Consider the following 22,131-nt stretch of genomic DNA (forward strand, 5'->3'; position numbering starts at 1 on the left):
AGAGTTGTGTCTGGCTGGCGCTCCTTTTTTTAACGCGAACCTGACATAAAGTCTACCGGTGGGATTGCACTGCAATACAAATCGTGTGTGTAGGATTGTAACCCAAAGTAACGAAATTCAGCTCAATGTGCTGTCTTGCATTTCTTTGCGACAAGGCATCACTCCATGGGTGGTGCTTGAACCTTCCCATCTAACCGCCCCTGGATTTTGCTGCAAATTCCTATCTACAAAGAATTGCAGAAAAGTATTTCCCCCAAAATACTGTGCCTTCATAACTCAAGCATAACAAAGAGAAATGCTTTCATGTTTTATCTTTATTTCCTGCTACAAAACTCATACGTAGAGGAAAATGCATAGAAACATTGGGGCAGATTTATGAGTTCTGGCGCATCTCTGCAAATCAGCAGGGATGCGCCAGAACTGATGCGTCACGCAATTCCCTCCTTGCGGCACCACAGATGCGCCGCATTTACAATGCGGCGCACCATGGTGCAAGGAAGGGCAGATGCGTGACGCATCTTGTGGTGTACGGGCGGCGCATTGCTGGAGTAGCATCGCAAGTGCGACGCAGCTCCTGCAAAGTACAGAGGCCACGCATACTGGAAAGGGGCGACCACTCGGTCCCCCCGAACGTATGGCAGAGTGCCTCGATCCCCCCGGGAAGCCATTTTGGGCGGGAGGCGCGTCTCGGCTGGTATGCCCGAAGCGGCGTAGCCGGGGCGTGCTTTTTCCCGCCCTAGAGTGGGCTGGCCTAGACACTGACGCGGCTGGCCACGCCCTCGGGGCAGGCAGGGGCGGGTTTACGCCCGCCCTGAAGATGGATAAAAAGGGACGCAAGACCGGAAGACATCCTCTTGTTCCTGTGCTCTGAAGCTGCACCTCCTCGCTGCACGTGAGCTCGAGACGGAACGAAGAGCCAATTTTGACCCACCCACCAGCCCCTGAGGACAGCCAGTGGTTTTAATAAATTTGATCAATTATTCTATTTCGTTTACAGGTTATTGTAGTGTTGTGTTGATGTTGAAATGTGTAATAAAGATTGGTTTAATTTTACAAGTTTGCGATTAAAGAACTTCGGATGTAAGGTCCATTTATAAACAGGCTTTTTCGGTCATAGTGGCCAATGTAGTTTCGTTTAGTTAGCATTTGTCGTATTTATTTTGGTCGGGTGGTAAGGTCATGATCGGTGAGCACTAATTGGAAGATCCCTATGAGTGGGCGTCACCCAACACGGATGGGAGCGCTCGGGGGAGGTGGCCTTTGGCCCCTCAACGGGGAGGCGGTCCCTTCTAAGGATGGGTCGCCAAAAGAAGAGGAAAGGCGGTCAAGGCCCCTTCCTGTGTAGGAGGGGTTACAGCCCCCTCCTGTGGAATTTCCCGGGGCCAGTGACATCTGCGACGGCAGATGCGGTAAGTTGTGTGGGGTTGGGGGGAGGTCTACGATACCTTCTAGATACCTCACACGAGTCTTCGAACGACCTTTAACTGGCGTCGAGTTGATAAGTGCCCCCGTCAAGTCAAGGGAAATTGGTAGTAGTTGCACTTGAGTATGCCTCAGTGCTGTCGCCCCTCCAAGTGGGGGGGGTATGTCTGGTTAGGGATCTTGACACCGGTTACGACCTTGCCGTTGGCCCTTAAACGTTAGGATGTACAATTTCAATATTTCAAGTAAATGTTTTGTAGGATGTTAGTTCGGCTAGGAGAACCTCTGTATTAGAGAATCTGTTAAGGTTAGCCAAACATCGCAATGTGGTATGAAATTGTACATTAATGTTTAAATGTTTATAATTTTTTGTTTTAATAAATACGGCCGGGAGGGTCACTCCCTCCCACTTCCAAAAACTTCAAGAACTGTTTCCGGTGTCCCTCCTTTGGGGATTGTGTTGAGAGGGGGTGGCGGGTATCTCAGCCATAATACATACATGCTTCAAGCAGGCGTAAGGATTTGATGCAGCAGCCTCATAAAACTGACTCAGTGAAATCTTGTAGATTTCACTGCGTCAGTTGTACGGGGGTTTCCTACGAGGGAACGCCCACCCTGCGACAGAACACCCACATGAAACCTGACGCAGGTATCATGTGGCGCAGGGCTTTACAACGTGACGCATCTGCCTAGATGCGTCACGTTGTAAATAGGTCGCAGGGATGCGTCACGTTTCGGCGCTGTTGCGTCACGCAACGGCAGCGTTAACGTGGCGCAAGTCCGTCATAAATCTGCCCCATTGTTTTCGTCCAATCAGGGACCCCTTCTTCACATATCTATGCTGACAACAAATCAGACACCCTTGCACCATGGTGCAACGTTGCCTGCATTGGATCATGGCTGCCAGCGCAGGGCGAGAGCGGAATTGTGCCTCTTCTTTATGGATATGGCTCAGTTCTTATGTCTCCTGTTCATGCAACTTGACTTGCTGCATTGCACTGTGTGAAGGGTTTGTAAATCTGGCCCACTATATTTTTGAAATAACGGTTTGGGAACTGGACAAAGACTATGTTATAATGACTACCTTTGTTCTTCTGTATGCAGATGTTAAAATGTAAAAAATTACCAGATTCATAAATGCATTTTGGATTGCAAGGGAAACATGCATCTCCAGGAAGCGTACATGTGCTTGGCCCTTATTAGGAATTCAGAGAAACATGATCTACAGAAGTAAATATCACTTCAGCAAAATGCAAAGCATCTGTCAATTTGGAGGATTGTTTGCTAGTGATAATCTCTGGCTATGATTGGAGAGAGACCACCCATGACCAGTCGAAATTGTGAGTTTGTGTATTTGGCATCACTCAAATTTTTCAATTTTTTGGGGATTTCGCTCAAGAGGTTTTACACAATTTTCATGGCAGGCATTTCCTAACAAAAACGTCTTTCAGGAGCAGGAAAAATAACACTAAGGGGCCGATTCCAATTTCAGCCAGAAGAGCTCCGAATGATGGTCGGAGCTCTTCTGACCGCATTGAAATGTGCCGGCCGAATTCCTTTCTGAACAAGCCATTCCAATGGGCTCGGTCGGAAAGGAATCCAACTTGGATTTCTGGATGGCTTATGACGGGTTTGGAGAGCCCGTCCACAATCCGGAAATCCTTCAGTACTCCCCGGTTGCCTCTTTATGACTGAAGGAGCCGATGGCAATTTTTCACTGCCTTTTCGTGCCGGAAACAGGGGTATACACCTGTTACAACGCATCTTTTATAACTACCTACTATTACAACGCATCTTTTACAATGCATACCATTACAACGCATTGCGCTGGGGGGCGCTCTAGGATAGGGAATAAGTATAATTTACTATCCAACACCTTCCCTAGTGTCCACGGGGACTAGAGTTAGAATAGTAAATTATACTTACCACTATCCAGCACCTCAAAGCGCTATGCGTTGTAATGGTATGCGTTGTAATGGTCGCGTTGTAATAGTAGGTAGTTGTAACGGTATGCGTTGTAACATGGTACATCCCCTGTGGGCACCTATGGTGCCCCTCTGTTGATCCCTGCACCCGGTGTTGTAATTTGGCAGCGATTTGGTTAGCATTAGCAGAAGCCATCCTGTGTTTAGAGGCTATCTTGTTCGTTTTGTGGAATCCATTTTGTATTTCTGGCAGCCATTTTGTTTGCCATGTGCTACCATGTGTATGCCATGTGCTCTGTCCTACCTTGCTGTTGACTGCTCTTGAAATCTGCCTATAGACAGGTTATATTTAGCCTCTTCCACTTTGCACATGCTAAGTTGAGCTTGCAGCTGTCCATGCAGCTGCTGTTAGCCTGTAAATGTCAGGATGTGTTCACCAGAATTAGCAACTGTTAGCTCCTCCCGCTTGTTTACTGTGCATTTTCAGTATAACCATATATGTGCCTAAAACCTACTTCTTGTACTTGTACTGCCTTCTTTTGAGCCCCTGTGTGGGTATAAAAGGAACAAGCTCCTTCCATTCAGTGTGCTACTTCATACATTGCCGAAGGGTGTTGTGTGAATGTAGTTCCACCTCATGAGGTTAATAAACTTTGTATTTTCTTTTTCAGTATCTGTGCCAACTTCTATCCTATTGGTCTGAGGACGTGTGCAGAGAAGGGTGAACCACTAGCACTGGTAGGCCTTGCTGAGGCCAACCACCACAAATTGGCGCCCAACCAGTGGGGCTCTTCGGCGACTCGGATGCCCGAAGGAGTGGTCGAAACGGAGGATTGGAATCTCGCTTTGGATGATCACTTCCCAAGGAGACCCACATCTTGGCAACGATGGCGTTTTTCCTCTCTTTCTGATCTGACCCTCCAGGTGGTCCGCTCCTCTGCTGAGATCTCTTCTGTTGATTCCTGTGCAGTGAGCATTTGGTCGATTTGAGAACTTGGCAGTTGGAATCTGGACACCAAGTGATTGGTAAGAGTCGTTATGCGGCGTTTGCTGATGGTTTTTGATGCCTGGGATTGGTAAGGTAGTTTAGTAACGCTTACTGTGGCTTTGGAATTTGTGTTGGCCAACTTTGAATTGGTATGGGATTGATATATGAATTGCAATTTATATAGGCAGGTAATGAAGAGAATTTTCGATGTTATTCAATTGATTTAAACAGCACAACGTACTTCAGTACCTTAAGTGCTACTTTGGTTATAATACTGCATATTCTGCACTATTTTTGTCATGCCTGTTTCTAGCACACTTCGTAGGATGTGTTGCTTTTGTAGTGGTACCAATTTGAGACTTCGTGAAGCACAACCCGCCTCACCGGAGGGGACGCCTAATAGGGACATGTATATTAAATATGGTATTTATTCTATAATGTACAGCACGGTATGGAATAAATATACTCGTAACGATCCTGAGTTGCGTTGGCCTATGCATGGGTCAATTGATTTGCGATAGATTCAGTATGTGGAACAACGAATGGCTAGACAAGACATGTTCGACTGTGTACGAATGTGGGAGAAAGAAGTGCATGAGCGAATGAAGCGTGAGCAAGCCTTGATTGAAAAAGAACAGAGTAAGAGCATTCATGCGAAAGCATTGGAAATGAAAAATAAAGAACTGAAAAGAACTTAAAGAGAGAGAAGATAGGGAGCGTCATTCACAGGTAAATGGCCAATACGCTGTTCGTTGACCTCTTTATCCTATTTTTAATAAACCCCAAGATGATTCTTTCTTGTTAGATCTTGTTAGATCGTTCGCCACCTCCATATACTCTTCCTGCTGATCCTTATGACTCAGATGAGGACTCTCCTGCAGACCAGGAGAAAGCATGTGAAACTCATTCTATGTTGTCCGCTGAGCATGCGTCTCAGCTTAGATCTGCTGCTCGAAAAGCCGCCCGTAATATTGCTCCTGCTTCTGAACTTTTAGATAACATGAAGGATTGGCAGGAAAGGGAGCAAGTATATTTTACAGAGGTGTTTGCCGCAGAAGTTGTTGAACAGTTTAGGAAACATTCTGTTGATTTGAAGCCTGTTGATATAGCAAATGATTGTAAGCAAATGCGTGATGGTCGTTTTGTCTTTTCTCATGTGGTTGACTCAATCAGGCGTTTGGTTACATTACGTGTTGAGACAGTCCGTTTGTGGAAGGAGAAAAAGGCAGCAGACGCAGCTGCACAAACATCTGACCTGCGTGGCCCAAGCTTCTATCTTCGGAACAGATAAGACTATGATAGTTCATGCAAAACCTATGCGGGAAGCTGCACCTTTGTATGTTCCTCCTAAAGGAGCGGGTGCAAGTAATGATAAGGCTTCTACTGATGCAAAGGGGTTATTTTTTTTATAATTGGGATTACACTCCTTGGAATAGAGCGGATGTTATGGCTCTTAAAACTGCATTGCCTGATCCACGAAAAAATCCAGCAGACTTTTATGAGGAAGTTGAGGGTGTTATTAGCTCTTGTACTATGACTTTACCTGATATTGACCTGTTTTTCGGTTTTATATTACCCCTTGATATGTGGAGAACTGTGCGTAAAGTTGATGATCGTGCGACTTTTGGGGCATTATGGAAAGAGTTAGAACAATTATTGAAGAAATAGAACCCGCAAAGAAACCATGTCAGTTAATATTAGATCTTCCAGCAGCTATTATAGTAAAGTTAAAAAGGATTATTCCGCCTAAAAAGATAGATTGACTGTATTAGCGTCTTATAAGCAAAAGACAGATGAATCGTTTTCTGACTTCTTCATGCGCTTTGAAGAGGCATTCCACGATTTTAGTGGCCAGTCGTTGACCGATGACACGGGCAGGCAACTGTTCGCCGATAAATATGTCGCAAACCTGTTGCCAGGAATAGCTAGTCGCCTAAAGGCCAGCGAGAGTTAATGGACTACCTCTTCTCTGGTTACTCTTTTAACTATGGCTCAGTATTACGAATGACAAGAATTAGAAGCATAAGGCAATGAGGATAAAAAGACTTAAGAATTAAAAACGAAGGTTATGTTAGCTCAGGCTTATAGTCCGCCTTCTAAAGGTAATGATAGAGGTGGACGTGGATCTTATGGTTCGTCCTTATTTTCTTATGCTCGCTCAAATTTGTCTGTTGACCAGTGTGCGTATTGTAAGAAATTTGGACACTGGGCTTCTGATTGTCCGGCACTACATGCTCAGCATGGTCTGGGACAAATGAGAAATCATTCAGGATATTCATGGCCTAGAGGAAGCACGGATGACCGTGCTAGGTTTGATGCTAAAACACGTGGACAGGATGGGTTTGACACTTTTGATAGACAAAATCAATATCAAATGTCTGATTATGTGCCGTCTGATTTGAAAGATTCTGTTTATGCACAGGATTGCCTAGGATGGATCAGAAGGGTCCCTATCTTACAGCACATGTTTTGGGTTCTACTGATCAGTTTCTGGTTGATACAGGAGCCACTCGTAGCACCTTATCTAAACACTTGGTTTCAAGGGCTCCCCTGTCTGGCTTAACTATTACATCAATAGGTTTCGATGGAACACCTTCCCTTAGCCCAGTGGTTCCCAAACTTTTTTGATCCGTGGCTCCCTTGACCTAATTGGCAGTTTACTGTGGCTCCCCAAATTTTTTTTACCGGTGAGCGGGTGGGGGGTGGGGGGGGTACGTAAGCCCGACCTCAGGAGTACTTCCTGTTGTCTTCCTTAAATTAATTGGGATGCAATGAAGGTATTTAATCATAATTGTAACAAAAGAAGATAACAGTTGCAAAAGGGGTAAAATAAACCTTTGTTTTATGTGCTGATACGTTTTCTCTCATAGTGAGTGCAAATGCGGCGTGAACTTAGGTGTGGGAGGCTGTATTGAAGCCAGTGACCATCAGGGCGGACTGGCTACCAGGCGTTTTGGCATGCTGCCGAGCTGGGGGCTGATTTTGTTGATGGACGGAATTCGTTTTGCTTTGTTTATTTTGAAGAACATGCAGGTCTCCATCAACAAAATTAGCCCCCACCGCAGTGACATCAGCCCCCAGCTCGGCAGCATGCCAAACCGTTCGGTAGCCAGTCCAGTCCTGGTTGCTGCACTGATGTTTCAGTGATATTTGAATGTATTCCCCATTCAGGAACCATCCGAGAGTTCTTCTGGGTTTGGTCTAGAACAGATTAAAACATTGAGGATGGCCCTGTTTGTAAATGCACATTTGAAGACGTTTTTTAAACAAAATGCAATTTTTTAAAATTTCATTATAAATGCATAGTCCAGATTGAATACATGGAATATGCATTTACAATGAAATAAAAAAAGGTTTATTTTGTTTAAAACACATCTTCAAATGTGCGTTTACAGACAGGGCCATCGTCATTTTTCTAATCTATTCTAGACCAAACGCAGTAGAACTCTCAGTTAATCTGGAGTTAAATTCCAGCAAGTTAAGACGGAGTCACTCGGTGTTAGCATTGCATACTGGAGGAAAAATGCACACAACAGGCAAACACACACACCAAAATTAAACTCTTGCAAAAGCTTGTGGTTGTGGGCTTGCCCTGAATTATTTTTAACAAAATTCCCTCAAAATTATGTACAATTGTGCCCGAGCACTGTAGCTATGAAAGTTGCCTCATCTTGTTTAGCGCCTTCACGAACTGTGCAGTGGGGGCAAATATTTGAACACAAAAGCACAGCAGCTGAATTTAAAGCAGCACTAATAATTATTTCAGACTCATAAAATAAAAACGCCATGCATCTGGAACATTCAAAAGTAAATAACGTGCTCCTAATATTATTAATTTAAAGAGGCGGATTGCAACTCAGCAAGTTCACAGTCACAGACTAAAGCGTTGTATGAATGCATCATCGCGGAGCCCGAGGAGCTTAAAACTGATCAGTAAGTGGCCAGAGCTTCGATCTTGGCCTTCTTGCATTTATGCCGGGGCTTCCAACATTCTACTCTCGTACTGTTCTGCGGACCACACAGGAATCCCTCCCATCCCAATACCAACACTCCATCGGCCCTAGTGTTACTTAAAACGGACTTCACTTTCTAAATTACCTATTTCCTTGCAAAGAGGGTCCCACAAGGAACAGCAGCAATAACGCTCCTCAAACAATGGTCAGAGCTGCACATGTATGCCAGTAATGCAGGTGGCATTTCTACATTTCTAGCGCTGCATCTGCAATTTCCCACATTGTGCCGCTGCGCCCCTGGCAACTCATAACGGAGCACAGGGGTGCTGCGGCACACAGTTTGGGAACTGCTGCCTTAGCCCATTATCACAACTGCTTGCATTTCATGTTGATACATTTACTGCTCCATGTCCATTTTTGCTTTCTCCGAATACGCTAGATAATATTGTGGGACTTGATATGCTCAAGCATTTCAGGGCTAAGTTACAATGTTCTCCAGAAGGAGTGCGGGATATTTTGAATGACAACTATCCTGTAATGGAGAGATCCTGCATTGTAAAAGAGGAGATCACCACATTAGCTTCACTCCCTAGTACTTTGCAGGCTACTTCAGACACCGATGTAGGGCAAATGGTTATTCCACCAGTGCATATTAGTGTCAAGGAGGGTGCTTCATGGCCACGATTGCCTCAATATAACATTTCTCGAGAAGGTGAAGAAGCACTTATACGGATTGTTCATGATTTGATTAAAGTGCGGGTTGAGGAGGAAGTTCCTTACAATGTTTGCAACAGTCCTATTCTTCTTCTCTTGAAAAAAAATACTGACACTAGGATTTACAGATTCATCATTGATTTGCGAGAAGTCAACAAGATTGTAGTACCGCAGTACCCTGTGGTTTCGGACATAACAACATTGCTTACCCTAGTTCCTCCAACTGCAACTACATTTTCTGTGATTGACTTAAAGAAAGCTTTCTTCTCGATTCCTATTCATCCTGATAACTGATATTTGTTTGGTTTCACTTTGAATAATAAATCTTACAGATTTTATAGAATTCCTAAAGGGTACACTGAGAGTCTGAGCACTTATAGTCAAGCTTTGAAACGACAACTTGATTCCTTTACTTTGTCTGAAGGAGTGGCTCTCATACAATATGTCGACAAAATCTTGTTGGCAGCAGATACGCCTGAGTGGTGTGAAATATTTATTTTGTCTCTACTTTCTTTTCTTGCTACACACAACCATAAAGTGTCACGGAAGAAATTGTAATATTGTAGACCAAAAGTAACCTATTTAGGTCACCTTCTGTCTAAGTAGGGCCGTGCACTTACACCAAATCGCATTCAAGCAATTTTAGATACTCCACTACCTTCTACCCAGAAAGATGTCTGTGCATTCATCGGTTTGACTTCGTTCTGCAGGCAATGGATATTAGGAATTTCACACATTGTTAAACCCAAGCTAGCGCTTTTGACTAAAGGCACTCCAATGCCCCTTCCATGGACAGATGAATTCTAGGATGCTTATCGTCAGTTACGACAAGTTCTTTGTTCAGCACCAGTGTTAGGCACTCCAGATTACAAAATGGCTTTTACACTCTATGTACATGAGAAATATGGGAGTGCATTGTCAGTTTTAGTACAGGCACACAGTGACAAGCAGCGTCCCTGTGCATATTTTTCAGCAGTTCTTGATCCTGTTGCTAGAGCATTGCCTGGGTGCTTCCTTTCAGTTGAAGCAACAGCTGTGTTCATACGTCAGAGTGAAGGGATAGTTTTGTCACATAAACTGTTGTTGCGAGTACCCGATGCAGTATTTGCGCTTTTCAATCAGACCAAGATGCAACACTTGACTAGTGCTTGTTTAACAGGATACGAGTCGACACTGTTGGCCCCTCACATTACTTTAAAGAGATGTGCGACACTGAACCCAGCTACTATGTTGCCACATCCAGCGACTCAGGCTTAGTCACAAGAATCTTATGATTGTATCTTCCTTACTGAGGAACAGACAAAGGGTTGCGTTGACTTGCAAGATACGCCCTTTTCAGATGTAGATGGGAAACTGTGGGTTGATGGGTCCTGTTTGAAGTTAGCAGATGGTATGCATATGCAATTACGACACTTAAGACAATCGTGGAGACAGCTAGCATACCACAGAAGTCGGCTCAAGCCGCTGAGCTAATAGCTTTAACACGAGCATGTGAACTTAGCACTGACTAGCGTGTGAACATCTTTACAGACAACCGCTATGCTTTTGGAGTGGCCCATGAGTTTGGCCTACTCTGGAAGGAAAGAGGCTTTTTTACATCCCACGGGATGCAGATAATGCACGGAGAACTAGTGCATAATGTTTGGAATGCACTTACATATCCAAAGAAAATTGCTAATAATAAGTGTAGCGCACAAGAAAGTCATTGATAAGATAGGACAAGGCATCACCTTTGCAGATCGCGTAGCTAGTGACACTGTGATGCAACGAAGCACTACATCCATGTACTTAGTGAAATCACAAGCTAAACGTTGGCATGATGTTAGAGAAGAACTATTAGATATACAGAGATCTGCTCTGTGAAAGAGCTGGAGCAATGGTCTAAAGAAGGAATGTTAGACGATGAGGGCTGTTGGCGTAGTAAAGAAATGGATAAGTGTAAATTGCCTGCTGCTCATTTACAGCCTATGGTTAAAATGGCACATGGGCTGGCACATTTTGGAGCTTTAGCAATAACCAAATTGCTCACACAAGTCTGGGAGCATCCAGAGATTTCCGGTACAGCTAAAACAATAGTACAGTCCTGTCTGATCTGTTGGCAGTATAATCCTGGTAAAGAGACACAAACTCCTACAGGAGGGTTTGCTACACTGACTGCACCTTTTGAAGTTTTACAGATGGATTACATCCAACTTGAACGCTGCAATAACTTAAAGTATGTCCTAGTGGTGGTAGGTGCCTTCAGTAAATGGATAGAGGCATACTCTACAAAGGATAATACAGCTCACACTACAGCGAAGGTGCTTCTTATAGGAGTTTTTCCCTAGGTATGGTGTTTGAAAACTTTTGTGGAGTGACATCCGACCTCACTTTATTGGGAAATTTGTTGAAGATGGCCTGAAAAGGTTAGGGATCAAACAGAAATTCCATGCAGTCTTCCACCGGCAAACGGCAGGATTAGTGGAGAGGTACAACGATACACTAAAGCTGAATTTAGCGAAAATACTTGCTTCCACGTCTTTGAAATAGCCAGAAGCACTACCCTTGGCATTGTTGTCCATAAGATCGGTGCCACATTCCCGATCTGGACTTACACCATATGAAGAAGTATCTGGGAGACCGATGAACATTTGTGGAGTTCCTAAGCCACGCCCTGAGCATTATGTACCATGTGTTCTGATGAATGATTATTTGGCACAGTTAACCGACAGTTTGATCTCTATTCATCAACAGGTTCGAGAAGCTCTTCCAGACAGATCTACAGGTGAGGCCCACAAACTCTGTCCTGGAGACCCTGTGATGGTCAAGGTCTTCGAGCGGTCGAACAGTTTGGAGCCGAGGTGGCAAGGACCAGAGCAAGTGCTCCTTGCGACGAGGACAGCAGTTCGAGTGACGAACAGGAAGACCTGGGTCCACAGCACTCCCTGTAAGCGAGTGTCGCCTGCCTTGGTGGAACCTGCTGTGCTGACTGATTATTGAGAGATCTTGGAAACGGAGAAGGGCCACGCAATCTCACCTGACGAATCTGAGGGAGTCTTCCCAGACCACACAATTTCTGGAGCATCGCGATACCAACTGAGACCAAGGAAAGAGCCTGCATTGTTGAAAAGGACTGGTTGAGCTACCGCCCTGGGTTGGTGAAACGGAGTGCCGATGTGGCAATTGGGGATCAGTCTTGCGAAGTGACACCTGTCTTGACCCTCGGTGAAGAAATCAATGGCTGCCCAGGGATAAGAGCTCCAACAAATGTTTTTTTTTTGACGATGAAATAATTATGTCTGCTTAAAGATCAAACGTTGCTAAGATCTGCAATAAGGAAATCATTTGCTATAGGGTTTGTTGTTGCTATGGTGGCTATGGCAGCACTAACTTGGTTTGTTGAGAAAGTGGCTCCTGCTCGACAATTGCTGATTACCACTACTTCTAAACCAGTTGAGCATCACTATTTCACGCTTCCCTATTATGAGCAGAAGCATCGACAATCCTACCTAAACAATACATTTATCCAGATGTTGCACCATACACATAATGTAACGAATACTATCGACTGTTGGGTGTGTGGGATGATACCTGTGCAACAAAAGTAAGGAGGAACACCTTTTATTTCTCTTCCGTTCTCTCATAATGGTTCTTGTCAAGCCTGGTTGGCGCTTTTGTTTGCCTCTGAAAGGGCCAACATTACAGAGATGACAGTAGGACAGATCAATTATCACCTTAATAAAGAATGTTATCCTAATGAGAATGTTACCCTCAAGCTAGAGGAACAAAATGGGAATGGAAGGAGTACCAACCTGACAATATTTCTATGCCACATGTCTTCACAAATACAAGGACTATGAAGAACAATGGACCTTTTGTGATTTCTGTAACAAGAGCTAAAGCAGACTTATGTATTAGTAGTGTTGGGAGAATTCTAGTGGTGAGAAGTGAATGTACTGTAATTCTGACAATTTAATGTACCAATAACAGCAGGTTTACGTCTTCGCATAATACATACCTCGTTTGTGGTAATAAGAGATACTACCAACTACCTGTGGGGTGGTCTGGGGTCAGCTATGTGTCCTTTCTGTTCCCCTCTGTGTTTCTGGCACCTGCATCGTATCATCTCAACTTCAAGTTATACAATGACATTTTCAAGAACAGAAATAAGAGGACAATAAGTATGAATGAAGTTGACCAAACTGACACTGCTTTGCAACAATATGTTGAATTTAACTTGGGTTTATTTTTTTTTGTGGGTGCTGCATTGAACAGAAGAAAGATAAGGCGATTGACTCGTGTTGTGGAAGCTGTTACCAATCAGACAGCATAGGCACTTGGGAACATTACAGAAGAGCTACAAGTTGCGAGGATTGTAGCACTCCAGAATGGTATGGTACTTGATGGGATTTTGGCTGATCGAGGTGGTGCGTGTCGTATCATCGGCAGCAGCTGCTGTGTTTTCATTCCGGATCACTCGCCTTCAGTTATGATGCAATCTCTAAATTACGTAAGGTAGCAGCAGAGTTTCACCCAGAGACTAGTACATGGACTCTTTCGAACTGGTTGTGGACACTCTTTATTACTTGGGGCTGGAAGCTACTGACTATGCTATGTATAATATTGGTGATACTATTCACATGCTGTATATGTATACAATGTGCTCCCATGCTTTGCTCTATTTGCATCACTGCTTGTACACCTGCTAAAAGAACTTTTGCAGAACTGAAAGCACAACAAATGCTAAATAAAGAGGTCACTGAACTGATGAGCATCGATGTACAGGTTGCATATCTAGATTACCCCAGATGAACGAATGTCTTCATCTAATGCTAAAAGTGTTGTCTGTTGTAATTTGGCAGCGATTGAGTTAGCATTAGCAGAAGCCATCCTGTATTTAGAGGCTATCTTGTCCGTTTGGTGGAATCCATTTTATATTACTGGCAGCCATTTTGTTTGCCATGTGCTGCCATGTGTTGCCATGTGCTACCATGTGTATGCCATTTGCTCTGTTATACGTTGCTGTTGTGTGCTCGTGAAATCCGCCTATAGACAGGTTATATTTAGCCTCTTCCACTTTGCACATGCTCAGTTGAGCTTGCAGCTGTCCATGCAGCTGCTGTTAGTCTGTAAATGTCATGATGTGTTCACCAGAAATAGCAACTGTTAGCTCCTCCCACTTGTTGACTGTGCATTTTCTGTATGACCTTATATGTGCCTAAAACCTACTTCTTGAACTTGTACCACCTTCTTTTGAGCCCTTGTGTGGGTATAAAAGGACCAAGCTTCTTCCATTCAGTGTGCTACTTCATACATTGCCGAAGGGTGTTGTGTGAATGTAGTTCCACCTCATGAGGTTAATAAACTTTGTATTTTCTATTCCAGTTTCTGTGCCAACTTCTATCCAATTGGTCCTAGGACTTGTGCAGAGAACGGCCAACCCCTAGCACTGGTAGGCCTTGCTGAGACCCACCACCACACCGGTGGCAGACACCTTGGGGTGGCAAACACAGGGTGCAGGGATGGACCGCACCCCTGCTTGTCACAATGCTGGCATGCATTCCGCTCCAAATGCGAGCTCCCCATCTGAGTTATACGAGTGCGATCGAACAGGGTTCGGTCGCATCGTACTTGCAGGGCCGTAACCGATGACAGCAGGTCGGTCAGTTACGGTTCCTGACCGATGTAGGACAGACCGGAGTCCATCCAACATTGGAATCGGGCCCTACGTTGTGTTTTCTCTCAAGGCAATCTCCCCCAAGTTTTCTACCTTCTATCAATAATATCCTCATTATATACTACTATTGCTAGAATATTGTGATATGTAGATCATTATGGAACATAGGGCCTGTTTAGGATGTCATTAAGTAAGCCTCATCGGAGGCTTACTGTCCGACATCCTTAGTTTGAAGTCCAACCACAGTATTACAATGGCTGCAGTCCGACTCCAAACCGGCAGGTCACTTCAGCTGGTTTTCAACGGGCTCAAGGAGCTCGTCGGCCAGTCGGAACCACCACATAGCCCCTTATGGATGGCATTTCCGCCGTCTGGATTATGATGTTGGTTTCCAACAGGCTTTCCATGTCTGGCTTTCTGACATGGACAGCCTGTCAGAAAGTGACTTTGGGGGCTTCTCAGCAGCCTGCGGTTGTGGGCCGGGCCAACTATGATGCCCCATGTAAATCCATGCACAGTGTGCCTGGCACATGGTGCAGGGATTTACAATAACTCCCATTTCTCTGTGGGAGCTTGTGCTGTGGCCCGTTTAGGACTGCCACACAAGCACCCATAGGAAATGGAAGTTTGCAACTGCACAATTTTGCGGTTGCATCATAATTGCGGTTCCTAAACCGCAGAGATGTTGGTCGAAGGCAACTCCGACCAACATCATAATAAGGCCCATAATATTGAATGTAAGAATATATATTTCCAATGTCATAAAATTGTTGTTATTTATGCTGTTTTCATTATTATAATTGCATCTTTTTTTTATTTGTTTACTGTTATATTTACTATTTTTGCTTAATGAAAATGTTTAATTCTTTATTTGGAAATAATTGAGAAGTCATTATAAAGTTTATTTCAGAAAATTCATCCCTTAAAACTTGCATCCAATAAAACAATAATTTAAACACAATTATTCAAAATTGTTAAGACTATTTAAAATCACTTAAAACCTGTTATAAAAACTCTTTCAAAATAATGTAAAACAGTTCTTTGAACACAGCCTGGAGTAACAAACACATTCTTGTGCAAAAGAAGCAGCCAGTGCAAACAGCCAATTTGTCCTGTCCTAGAATTTAAAACCTTTAGCTTTCCTTACTTACCCGGCCATGAATTAAAACTGGCTTAGAGCAAAACAGTGTAAAATGGATGTGTTTCCCTTCAAGGTTTCCATTGCCTCTTGGTATCTCTGAAATCCATAATACTTGCACAGTGGGCAAATCCATTTCCCTCTAGGCTGTGCTTATTCTAGACAGAAAAAACACATGGTATGTAGTTTCATTTGCAGATAATGAAAATAAAGTGCATACAGGTGAATAAGCAGCACTTCTGTTACACCCCAGTTCCAATGTAAAATAGCAACATTTTAAATTTAAAGTTATTGCTAATTGCCGGAGTAGGAAGTCAAGAAAATATTTATAAGAAGGACGATTCTTAGTAAACAGGAATTCATCTGTCAGCCTACCAAGAGAGGAACTAAGGTACTCCCAGTAATAATTATTAAGTTGCAGCTTGGAAGTAGCCATCAGCGAGGCAGGTTCTGACCAGAAGGATCCGAGTTCCAGTTTTGCAAACCATTGGTCGGAATGTTTGAACCCCAGGAAAGTGAGTGCTTTGTTGAGGGCTAGCAGTTTGGTGTGGCCTCAACACTTCTGTGATCCAAAGCCTCAACCAATAAAGGAGGGGCATTAGTCTAGCTTTTTAAGTTGCATTCATAAAACACCTGTATTAGGGGAGTGCTCGAGGGAAGGTGGAGTAATGAGTGCACAAATTAATTTTTGCTTATGGTGAGAATATCGAGATTAGCATATACCCATCTTCCGGCCACATACAAGGCATTTAGAGTTCAAGTGCCGGGAGTAAGACTCTCAAAACTGTTCCTTAGAACCTCCTGTAGATTGCTGAGACTTGGTGTTGGGTCAAAACCCTTCTCTTCTCTATGAGAGGAGACCATGACAATTTGTTATTAAGCAGTATATCCAGGTTCTCAGATATAAAGACTTAACCACGTTTTTCACTTGCCAAAGAAATGGTTTGCTTAAATGCTTCATGTTAGACAGTCCGCACCAAAATAGTTTGAGGAATGATTTATTTAAAGCATTAGAAAATGTTTTATATGCTTTAGTGTTCAATTATTTTTGATTGTAAAATGTATATATATGTTAATGCATTTGTATGTATTATTATTAAATAAAACTTGATTTGTAAAATATAATGTTGAATGTTTACAATTAAAATCATGATTTTTTTCTAATTTAAAATTAATATAAGATTTTTGTATTCACCACAGAAGTGGCCCACATACAGAGGTGGCTGCAGGATGGTAGCAATAGCTGCTGCACTACTCCTGGCCCCCACTTTGTAAAGGTGGTCAAATCTGCTTGGTGTCACTGTACAAAAACAAAGACCTATTTGCTCCTCGGGATTTCCCTGAACATTTCGTGCCGCCCACACAAAGTGAGTCTTGTAGAATGTGCTATTTGTCAAATAGGCTGAGAAGTGCAAGTAGTGCCTCATTATAGCTATGCAACAAACACCTTTAAAGTTTATGCTGCCAAGTGTTCCCATGGTTATGTGTCACACTTTCAGCCATGTATATCACTTCGATAAAAGTATATTGTATTTAATACATATTTACATAATCACTACATTTTTTATATTTGTTGGGGAAAATTTATCAGTTAAGTAATACCCCGTTCACCTAATTACACATGCATTAAGATGTAATGCACTAGTAATTATGTGGACGGGAAATGTCAAACTCTAAATCAGGCTGATCTAATGCACTGTTAATTATGCAGGACTCTAAATCAGGTCTTAAGTCTAAACAGAGAAATCTTGACTGGACAAATGTGAAAAAAGTATGAGGGTCTGATTCACTTGCTCGAGTAGAAATATATTAGGGCCTCATTATGATGGCGGTCAGACTTTTGTCCGACTACCATCATCAAGTGAACGGGCGCGCACGACCACCTGTAGGTGTTCCTGCTATGGCAATTGCAATGTGGAAGCCTTCAAGGCAATCGCAAAGTCTATTTTTTGTATTGTGGCATGTGCTACTGGCTGCAGCACACACCGCAGTATGAAAAATAAACGTTTTGCATATCCATGCACTATATGGCAGGCACCACGAGGTGCCTGCCACTTGGTGCAGGGATATGTAGAGGGCACCATAGGTGCCCGCCAGGGACCATGTGAGAGGTCCAGGAGTGAAGGGGGCCCACTATGGGCCCCCAATGTCCCTATCAGCTTGCCTTTTCGTGTGGGGTAAACCGCCATGAAAGGGCGGGCGAGAAGGGATATTGTAATCCCTATGGTGGTGCCTAGCAGGTACTACCATCGTTGTAGCGAATACAAGTCTCTCAACTGACTGAAGAGCTCCTCGTGCCCATTGGATCCCTGGCGGTTGCTCTCTCTGACCACCAACCATCCGCCCGCCATCCTAATGTGGTAGGTGGGAATCACTATTACAATGGCAGTGGGACCGCCATCGTAACTAGTCCCTACGTTTGGTGTGAAATAACAGAGAAGAGGAGTATTCTATCCTCTGATGAGATGACTGAGAGTGATCTGAAGTTCCTGACATACAGACCTTGCCATACGATTATGTTAAAGCAATGGCCTTTGTAGTAAAAGGAGTTTGGAAAGGATCACCATGTTCAAACCTTTTTATATGTCCACTTGTCCAGTGGAATAGAGATTGAGTTATCGTCATTTAGAAGTTCAAGTATCCAGTCACTAAAGGGTATTTGACTCTGAGGAAGTGTGGTACAAACAATGCTTAAAAATGTTCCTTGAATGCCTTTGTGAACACAAGGAAGCAGTTGCAGGTTACAACTCTGGGAGTGGTATATGCTGCATATCTTAACAGAGGCATATGATGTCACAGCCTCAGCATGGGCTGCAGTCTGATAGGATATCTGTGAAGATATTTATTTAATTCTTTCTTACCCTTCAGTAATGTAGTCCCTCTATGAACGACAATGGAGTCTTTAGGTGGGACGTAACAAAGGTATTTATAAAGCACACATTTGCCCCTTGGGGTAGCCTGGTAACATTTGGATTTTTTCATAATTCTTTGGTCAATGAGTCTGTTTTTATCAACCATGGGAGGATGAAGGGTTGACGTACTGGAAATGGAATCCTGATATCAAACTTAGATCTTAGTTCCCTGGAGTGGATGCATAAGTACACTGAACCACCAGACCCAGATGCAATGTTCAAAGCATTCAAAAGTTACAGCAGATGTCAAAATCACTTTTCTGTGAGATCAAAGGCGAGATGTGCAAATCTTTGTTGCTGCTGTAAATGCTCTGATTCAGAGTTTGCAAACACAAAACATTTTTTTCACCAGGTTTAAAACCCATTTTGTTAGTCTGTAAAGAGTTACAGACTTTTAAAATGAGTTGCAACTTGATACAGCTTTGGTATTTTGAACAAGCGTGTTTTGGGTTTCCCTTCCAAATGTTGAATTTGTACCAGATATATTAGTGGTTTGTGACCAGAACAACATCGAAAAACATTGAAAAGTTACCAAGCACAAGTTGGAATTGTGAAAAGTCAAACAAAGATAATTTTATTCGGTAAATAAAAACGATTAAATATTGTACAGTAACATTTTTTTAAAGTGTACTTGTATGTTATAAGTCAAATTTCAACAATTTCCTTCAGAATCACAGAAGTTCATATTGTGCTCTGTTTGGATAAAATCACTGTGGAGTCGTTCTTATGTTACCTTCATCAGACTTTTTGCGGTCAATAGGCGTTTTACTTTGAGATATAATTTTATGAAAGCAGCTATTGTTTGTAGTGATTCCCCTTTCATGCAGAATAGCAAAGCATGCTGACGTAATCTAATACCATACACATTAAGAAATCTTTTCAATAAAATTGTCCTATCCATTAATAAGATCGGGCAGATTGATAAAATGTGAGTTATGATTTCTTCATTTGGTGAACAGAGTCTGCACTTTGCATTCAAAGGTTACGGTTGCCATTTGGGGGTGTATTCTAAAGTTTGGCATAGACCAAAACGTAACTGCAGTAGCTTATTTTTATAAAATGATCTTAGTAATGTGGTAAGATATTTCTGGGCATGCGGTTCCCTGTAGATGTCGACTCGATCGTTGTCCATGCAAGCCCTGTTTTTATGAAATCTTCTTTATCTTAGAGGCCTGATAACCTCCTTGTTTATGCTAGAATGTTGAAAATGATGTCTGGGACCACAAAATTTGTGATTGTACCTGCCACTTCCTTCCACCTGCACAAATTAAGCACTGACCCAGAGATCTGGAACAGTGCTTGAGGGGTTGGATTACTAGTTATAGCTCATTTTGATTAGTAGAAGTGAGCACATTGCAACACTCACTCCATGAGTTGTGTGCATTGCTCCTTAATGACTGTTCCATTGAGATCTCTCACCATCCTGCACAAAAAAATCCTTAGTTGCTTATTCTTCTGTTTGTGGTTTTTGCAAAATGCTGCGCACATAGAAACAGAACATAGTGAGCAGAAATTAAGATAATTTTCCTCTTATGCATTTTTGTTCTAGGCACACCACTTGAGATATTTGAGTCAGGTGACGAAGAACTATTAAAAAGGGAAGCACTAGTGAGCGAATGCCCCTATCAATATATTTCCATTTAGTCTCTATTAAGTACCAACATCCTCTAGCGAACATAACCTGGATCTTCACTACAGGGCCTCAAACGATTGTGATACAACGTCCCTTTCCTCTTGCTCCAGGAGCTGGTCACTCACTCGATGGGCTTCAGGAATAACGCAACACATGCCAGGTTATACAAGTTAAATAGCAGGGCAGGTTAATCAAGTTAGAAAGCATAGAAGGAATGCAAATGGTTCTATCAGGGAAATCGCTTGTTTGAGGGTAAATGTCTGCAAGACAGTAATCCAGAGTTGAAATAAAGAATCCCACTTTGCCAACAATGGGGCAACCTGGTCATACTCTCCCATTTCACTATGTGAACTGGAATAATACTGAGGGATGAGTTTCATGATTTTGTCCCCAACACCACTGGATTTGTTTATGGAACTCAGGGTTTCTATTACGTGTTCAGAGCCAGGGTGCAATCTGGGGGCAGCATACTTGTTGAAGTTCAAAGAAAGTACTGCTTACTAGATTACCTTTAAATATTTTTCATAATTATCTCTAAATAATGAAGCTATGGTGCCTGCTAACAATCCAGATCTCCTTTACTTCCCATGCAACTGCTAACAACCCCCTGCTCATCCTGTCAGCCTGTTACTCTTTCCGGCAGGCACTCTATTCTAAAGTGATGTCATTTTACTATAGCTAGATCCTCACGGGCGTTCTACAGGGAGGTGTGACTTCAAGACATCAAGTCATCAGAGTCATCAGGCAGACTCCGTCACAACTCATTTCTCCTGGAGCGAGCAGTGCTTGCAAGTAATACTCATGAATATCTGTGAGTGGAGCCCCACTCTCTTTCTCCCCTACCAGAAACATTTGATGAGGAGCAAAACCAACTCTTTGTGAGTTTTGTCGAAAATGTGGGTAAGGTGGCATGGTGAATGATTCGACTCAAGCTGTTATCAATCCAGTGAATGTCCTGCCTTTGGATTAGGTGTTGTGAACATGTTGTTGAGTAAGTCAATCAGTTTTTTTGCACAGCATTAGCAGAATAGTCTCCCTTAGTGATAAATTAAGCCATCCATGATGTCCTTTTGATTCTAGCAGGGCAGGTCTATAAAATCATGTAAATATCCACTGAAGACTCTTGGGTGTTCTGCCGGCCTATAAATAAGTTTTGCTTTTGATAAGGCGTTGTACTTTTGCATGAACAGTTTTAAGGTGGGGGTTTCCAATTTATTAGCCAACCCATTGGATTGTGAAGTGCCATCCATTACATTCCCTATGTGAAGTAAAATTGCCTAAAGTGGATGTTGAGTGGTCACCCAAGAATACTTAATCATATGACCATGACTCTCCGGGACTATATGTTTTTATTTTTAACTCTAACTTTCAGAAGCAGAGCTATAATGATTACAGATCTTCCTTTAATCATTCAAGTTTTCCAAATCCGGATCTGGGGAGACTTCAAGTGGCAGGGAGAGTGTGGCCGGCTATTTGTTTTCCTGACAGCTCATAGGTTAACGTCAGGTACATCAAATAGTTAGTAGCCTCCCATTAGATCATTGGTACAGTGCTGCAGTGAATAGAGGATGGCAGATAAAAGTGTATCTGGTACTTTGCAGCAAATCAAGAAACAGACGAAAGCCCTGGGTATAAACATTCAGTACACATTGTTGGGTTAAATATCCTAAGTTTATAACTAGAGTGGTGCCACATCAAATGTAGTTGTAAATATAAGAATGATTTCAGCTAGCAGACATCTTTCGAAGACTGTCACAGGTGGGCTTACCCCTTATTGGAGCTCATTGGAT

Source organism: Lissotriton vulgaris, chromosome 4_1 (genome assembly GCF_964263255.1).
Source record: "Lissotriton vulgaris chromosome 4_1, aLisVul1.2, whole genome shotgun sequence".
NCBI classification, from domain to species: Eukaryota; Metazoa; Chordata; class Amphibia; order Caudata; family Salamandridae; genus Lissotriton; species Lissotriton vulgaris.